This window comes from Eptatretus burgeri, chromosome 9, assembly GCF_056783735.1.
Source record: "Eptatretus burgeri isolate ZD-2024b chromosome 9, Ebu_testis_v1, whole genome shotgun sequence".
Lineage (NCBI taxonomy): Eukaryota > Metazoa > Chordata > Myxini > Myxiniformes > Myxinidae > Eptatretus > Eptatretus burgeri.
The window spans coordinates 100,445,148-100,452,721 of record NC_140969.1 but is presented as its reverse complement, the minus strand read 5'-3'; the positions used below and the strand labels follow the sequence as shown (position 1 = coordinate 100,452,721).

The 7,574-nt window shown below is 45.3% G+C and overlaps 1 protein-coding gene across 3 annotated transcripts in view; it reads right to left on the bottom strand.

Annotated features, from left to right (window-relative positions):
- LOC147020746 (insulin-like growth factor 1 receptor) overlaps positions 1–7,574 on the bottom strand; it is a 252,796-nt gene that overhangs the window by 156,709 nt on the left and 88,513 nt on the right. The gene's annotated exons all lie outside the window — the stretch shown is intronic.

The following is a 7,574-nucleotide window of genomic DNA, read 5'->3' as shown; positions in this document are numbered from 1 at the left end:
TTCTTGGGTCAAAACTAAGATCCAGGCTTTCGGTGACATCTTGGATGCTGCTGTCCTGTCTGTGTCTGTTTGTGGTGAGGATGTTGAGGTCGTGGATAGATTCACTTACCTTGGCAGTGATATTCATGTCTCCGCAGGTTGTGAGCCGGAGGTCAATAGACGTCTGGGTCGGGCCTGGGGAGTCATGGATTCACTGGATCATGGGGTGTGGCGCTGCCGGTACCTGTGCGGGAGGACGAAAGTCCGAGCCTTCAGGTCTTTGGTACTTCCAGTCTTGCTCTATGGGTGCGAGACTTGGACTTTGACCAAGGATCTGAGATGGAGACTTAATTCCTTTGGTACCAGGTCTCTTCGAAGAATCCTTGGCTATCGCTGGTCGGATTTTGTGTCCAACGAGCGGTTGCTGAGAGAGACTCGGATGAGATTTGTTACCTGCATAGTCCGTGAGCGTCAGCTGCGGCTGTATGGACATGTGGCTCGTTTTCCTGACGCTGATCCTGCTCACCAGATTCTCTCAGCGAGGGAGTCTCATGAGTGGAGGAGGCCAGTGGGCCGACCACGTGCCTCATGGTTGCAGCAGGTTGACCATCATCTCAAGGAGATGGGGATGGGCCTGGCATCTGCCTGGGGGATGGCCAGACGGAGGCCCCTGGAGTACCGGCGGAAAGTGGACGCAGCGACGCGCTGTTCTGGCACATGCTCCCATACCTGACCTGACCTGACACACCCAAACCTGTAAACGTTTCAACCAAATATGTCAAAAACTTTTTGAGATATCGTGCTATATATTAGTTTAGCGCTATCTCTCAATGGTGAAGAATCACTTAAAAAAACTTCTAGTAGTGGATCCGGATCTTCACCAAAATCAAATGAGTTCATCCTTGTCACGCACCCAACCTGTCCACATTTCATCCGGATCCACCCACAACTTTTTCAGATATTCTGCACACGAACAAACAAACAAGCAGTCATAGACTGGTACTTACGAAATCGTCAACTTGACCTCTGACCTTGTCTAATAAAAGCTGTCTCTAGAGAAAGTAGCGATGCAAACCAGAAGTTTCTATGATGATTCTGTACCAAACCATCAAAAATCGAATGCTTTGGATGTTTGACCTCACTATGACCTTGACCTTTGACCGATTTTGACCAAAATCTAATCAGCACTAGCCATCACCCTCCTGGATCACGTGGTGTAATTTGACATTGGTAGCTCCTTCCGTTCTCGCGTTATCGTGCTTACAAACAAACAAACAAACACACAAACAAACAAACAGAAACGGAAGTCATCAATATACTTACGAAATCTTTAGATTTAGTAAGTAACAAACAGACAAACAAAAAAAACAGACAGACAGAAAGGGGATTATTTTTTTTTGGAAATCAGCAAACAGTTATGAAAAACATAAACTCCTTCACCTTCCATGGTGGAGGTAATAAATATGTACACAAATGGTAGATCTGTGTACATATTTATAGCAAACAAAGGGGGGTGGGGTGGGCTCAAAACATTGCATGAATGATAATACTCACAATGCTCCAAGACACATACATGTATGATTGTATGTACTACTTGTGAATGTCTGCAGCTGGAAAGGAACTCAAGTGGAGCTTGAAACAGCAAAGTGCTTACCTTTGTAGCTTTTCTTGGTTGCTTTATGCAACTTTCTTCAGCTCGAAGGGCATGGGAGCAGTGTATATATATATGTGTGTGTGTATATATATGTGTGTGTGTATATATATGTGTGTGTGTATATATATACATAGTCAGGAGTTCAACAGATGCAATTACTGAAATTCTCCGACGTGGACAAACGCCGTGACGATACCGTCATGATGTCTCAAAGTCACTAAGTGGATGGAACAGCGATGAGTTGCCCTGACGAGCCCAAATAAGGGCAAAACTAGTCAGTAACTTTGCTTTTCGTCTGCTTGGTGGCAGCATTTGACTTTGACATCTTCACACTGTTAAAGGCCCTTCTGGGTTTACAGTCATCGAGTCGTCGTGACGGTATCGTCATGGCATTTGTTCAGGTTGAAGAACTTCAATCATTGCAAATATGTCCATACACACGCACCTCAAACACATTGATAGATAGCTGCGAGTACATCCGTCATGTATGCAGTGGAATATAGTCATAACTGTTTCGGCACTCTTGTCATCTACAAGTGTATGTACTTATCTCACGCTTCGCAGGTTTCTTCTGCAGCCAAAAACCACCTGGTCAAAAAAAATAATAAAAAACCTTGTTTTCCTGCCTCAGATCCAATATGTTTCTTAATCTTTTTGCCAGAAGAAATGAAAAACAAATTACATTAATTACATCTTTAAATCCTCCGAAACACATTTGCTTTCTTTGAATTCATGACGCCAACCCTACTCAAAAATCACTGAAATGTTTCACGAGATTAAAATTGTCACCTACGGACAATAGAATCTTTTATTTCAGAGAAGAAGTTGAACTCGACTACAAATTCACATTCTCCACCCTTCCCTTTTACTCTTGTCCCAGCATTGTACTTTATTATTTTGCCATTCTATCATTCCTGACCAAATCACCTCCACGTGTCCGGATCTGTGGCCATCGTAGAGCAGGTTATCACACAGAAAGGTGCATGTTACAGGTGGTCTTCCGTCAGAGTTGTGCCTCCAGTCTCGAGAATTACAATTTCTTGAACATACGTGTGCTTGTGTAAATTGCCACCTCAATTATTCTTCCCATTAAATCGTTAAAGAAAAGCGTGAGGATGCCATCTCGTTCAGACATCTTGGCGGGAAGATCCCGCCAGCATAGCAACAACCGCTGGGTTTAGGTGTGAACCGGGTCACATGATCGTTTGCACCTACAGTTTCAAATCAGCCCTAACTTGAGAAGGTTCGGTGATCCCGAGGGCGTAATGATAGAGAGTGTCACAAGTGGTTGACAAAAACCCAAGACCTTTACAATATGCTTCGGTAACTAAATAAATAATCAAATTTTGCTGTCATATAAATTGTGCGTGTGTGTAATGGAACTGCGAGACATTCTTCGGAGGATGAGTGCACAATATGGTAAGAAGTGTATGTCACGGAGAAATGCGCACAAACGGTGTGAATGGTTTTGAAAAGGATGGACGAGTGCATGAGATCAACAACAGTCTGAGTGAACGGTGTCTGGGGTTTTTATACCTGCGCCCACCTTGTCATTTTCTACCTGTGGGGGAGAGAGTGGGTGCAATAGTAATTATCTGAACGATATAACCACGCTGTACTGTAATGGACATAAGCAATACGCATGGTTTTGCTTCATGTACCCAGGTTATTTGTTTTATTTTCTGGAACGATCAAAGCAGCGGTCCGTTGCTTATACACCGCCCAGACAAAAGGATGTCTCAGAAGAATGTGTTGCACCCTCGGAACAAGATTGCCATGGGATGGGTACTCCGCTGGTCTTGGTAATGCAGTTACTAAACCCACATCAGGGGAAGTTAGCCACTAAGTGGTCAACCAATGATTCGCTTTCCGCTGCAACCTCACACGTGATACACACGTGCTATATTGATGAAAGCAAAATCCTATATATATATATATATATATATATATATATATATATATATATATATATATATATATATATATATATATATATATATATATATACTTGTGAGTACCCTCATATGTGTATGTCAACCCTCTAGTTGCGTACAGTAATACCACGGATCGAGTCGCATTACCGCACGACCTGTCAACAACAAGCGTCACCCGTTACACGGGCCTGGTGTTAGCTTAACGGTAAAGATGGCTGGTTTAAGGTCTTCGGGTCTTGAGTTCAAGCCCCTGCCGTGCCATTCAATTAACACCAGGTGGGTTGACGCAGCCTGTCATTGGTTCAAGGTCGACAAAATGAGTTCCCGCTTATAGGTAACGGGGGGAAATGCATCGGCGGCATTGCTGTGCTCCCAGAAAAAATGATGCAGCTGAGTTGCCAGGGGTTACATCAGAAAAAATAAATAAATAAAACCCAACATATGGATGCATTGTCCAATGCAATGGATATCGCAAAACAGGAGAGCTCCAATTTGTGGGAAATAAAAGATTAAAAAAGTGAGTTGGGCGTCTTCAAACTGGGAGTCTTCATGACGTCACTGGCCATTAAGCTCCATTACAACCCCTACTGGGCATCCACTACGTTTGAAGGCCACAATGGCAAGGTCATCGTCACAAAACCAGAGTGTGCTCCCACCGCTATCTGTGGGATTGAGCTCCCCACCACTGACTGCGGCAATGAGTCCATCATTATAGCTGTTAAAATGCTGCATGAGCTTATTAGGGATCCCAGTGAAGTTCATGGAGCAGTGGCATCATGGTGATGATCAAGTTGGAGAATTGACTTTTTGATCATCCAAATATAATTTATGTTTTCCCCCATGAACAAGGTTCAAATCCTTGCTCCCAATGGCAAGTATCGCATGAGTGACTCCAAGCCAAGGATGGCAATGGCAAAAAATGGCCGAACGGTGATTGGGTGGATGTTACCATGTGTGGGAACTCCGTGCAATCTCCTTTCCCAAATTATTATCCTCAATGACAGAAAAGAAAGAAACATCTCCACAAGCCAATTTAAACACTGGAATTTCAATAAACCACCAACAATGACAGCAACAAGAAAGAAAGAAAGAAAGAAAGAAATAACTACACAAATTTATATCTCCACAAGGGCACAACTCCCGACAAGCACTTAAAAAAACAGACACAAGACACAAAAATTTACCTAATGCCGAGGACCTGATGTACCCACAAAGAGTGGAGGACTCAGAGGGTGGGATGTGAAGAACAAAAAGAGCAAGCGAAAAACAGATGCTGCAAGGAATGAGGCAACAAAGGGGGGTCAGCAATCCGTCCCCCTCCCTCTGCAGTGTGGAGCAACCAGTGCCTTGAGCATCGTACAAGTGGCCACGGGCTCAGCTCAAAAAGCCCAGTTGGGATGGACAGAGGTTATCAAGTAAGGGGAAGTTAGAATCATATAAAGGAGGAGGTAAGGATAGACAGGCTTACAGGAAGGGATTGCAGCTTTGAATAACTGTTGGTCTCGCAGGCACACACGGGTGGGGATGGAAAGAGTAATGGCGTGACAATAATAGTATCGGAAGAGATCAGCAAGTAAGTGGTCAGAGTGAAAAGATGCGAAGGACGGAGAGTTACAGCATGGTTGGTGGTACAGAGGCAAATGGTGCGTGTTGTCGGTATATGGGCCTCAAAGTGGAAGGACTATGGCGGAGAAGCAGGAATTTAGGGACACACTGGAGAGTATGATGGGAATGGTCGGGCTGGATGCGACGCTGTGCATTGTGGGGGGGACTTTAATGCGCGCATGGGAGTAGCGGAAGGAAGGGATTGCAGGAAGGGAGCAGGGTGAAGAGGAATGTTTTGGTAAATTTGGTTGGGGAACAAGGAATAGAGAGGGTCAAGAGCTGGTGTAGCTGGTAGCGAGGAATGGGATGGCCATAGTTGGTTCATTCTTTCAAAAGCGGGAAAGCAACAAGATTAACTATCGGAGTGGACAACATGGAACAGAACTGGATTTGGTGGTGGTGAGGAAGCAACAGTTGTGGAGGGTTAAGGATTGTACGTCAGTGGCGGGAGAGCACGTTATACCACCCAGCACAGGCCTGTGGTGTTTGTGGTATGGATGGAGAAAAGGAGGGAGGTTAAGAGCAGAGGTTCGAAGATTATTAGGTGGGGGAAGTGCTGGGGAAGCATCATCATGGAGTCCAAGAAGAGCATGAGGGCCAGGTGTGATCAACTTAGCGAAGAAGTGGAAGGTTTGGAGGAGGAGTGGAAGAAGTATGGAGAGGCATTCAGGGGAATTGCAGAACCTTTGTGTGGAAGGACATCAGGAAAGGGTGCATCGTCGAGGCATAGAAGTCAGGTATGGTAGACGGAGGAGGTAGCGTAGGCAGTTGATGAAAGGAAGGAGGTTTGGAGAAAAAAAATCAAGGATAGAGAGAGGCAGCTGGAAGCAGAGTTGCTACACCTGCATGGGCAGAAGAAGAAATCAGCAAGGAGAGCTGTGGATAAGGTGAAGAATGATATGGAAGAGGAGGTGTACAACAAGTTGGAAGAGGATGGTAGGAGGAAGATGATATATAAATTGGTTCATGACAGGGATTAGGATGGTAATGACGTGAAGGGTGGAGTGGGAGGCAGGTGAGTAAGGATGGTGGTGGGAGCTAGTGACAGAGAAGGAGGCGGTGTTGAAGGTGTTTAGAAGGATATTTCAATGAGCTGTTGAACCAGGAAGGAAGCAACGGTGAGCTGGAGCTACATAGAGTGTCATGTACAGGGGAAAGTGGATTTGGTGGAGATCACAGAGGAGGAAGTGTGGTAGGCATTGAAGAACAAACAATGATGAGGTGTGCACAGAAATGATAATTGCAGTGGGAGAAATTGGAGGCACTTGGACAAAGAGGCCGTTGAATATATGTTTGTGAGAGGGTTCAATTCCAGAGGAGTGGAGGACAGGGTCAATTGTGCTGATATGGAAGGGGAAAGGAGATGTTCAAGATCCAGGTAAGTACAGGGGCATTACGCTCCCAAGTCACGTCACGAAGGTATTGCAGAGGATTCTGTACAGGAAGATAAGGAAGAGTGTGAAGATGGAGATCAAAGAAGAGCAGCGATGGTTTTGAAAGGGTAGAGGGATGGCAGATGGGATGTTCATGCTGAGAAAAATGGTGAAGAACAGATTGGAGGTGCAAGGTGAGATAGTATAGGGATTTGTGGACTTGGAGAAGGTCTGCGACACTGTGCCAACACTGAGATGGGTGGGACCGCCATAAGCAGAAGTTAAGTTTGTGGAAGGGCTGTAAAAGGATACGAAGGGAAGAGTGTTGGTTGGTCATGGGATGTCTGAGTTCAGTGTCAAATCGGGTTTTTTTTGGCAGAGAAGCTCTCTCTCAGCCCAATCATGTTTATTATGGTGAAGGAGCTGGTAATAAGGAAGGTGAGCTTGAGGGGTCATATCGGGAGGATGTTGTATGCGGATGATCTGGCTGTTGTGGTGGAGAGTGGCTGGGAGATGCAGGAAGTACTGGGGGAGTGGAATGAGGAATTTGAGAAACATGGCCTGAAGATGAGTATGGAGAAGAGAAGACGGAGGTGATGTGGGTCGGGCAGCAGAGAAAATAAATGAATATTAGCTTAAAGGAGAAGGAGATCAGGCAGGGAAATAGGTTTGAATATCTGGCAGGAACAGTGACCGGAGACGGTAATTCCGAGGCAGAGGTGCAGAGGAGGAATCAGGTGGGTGTGAATGCATGGAAAAGAGTGGGAGAGAGTAATGGCAGACATAAAGAGAGCAAGGAAATTGAAAGGGAAGGTTCTGATGTCGTGTGTAACACCAGCCTACCTTTATGGCCTGGAGACGGTAGCACTGACAGAGAGACACCAACAGAGGCTGCAGTTTTGTGAAAACAGCTGGGTCAGGAGGATTGCGGGAGTGAAGAGGGTGGATAGAAAAATGTTGGATTAACTGAGGGAGGAGATTGGCATGCAGATAAGCTTGACTGGGTGATTGGTGAAATGCCGGATGAGA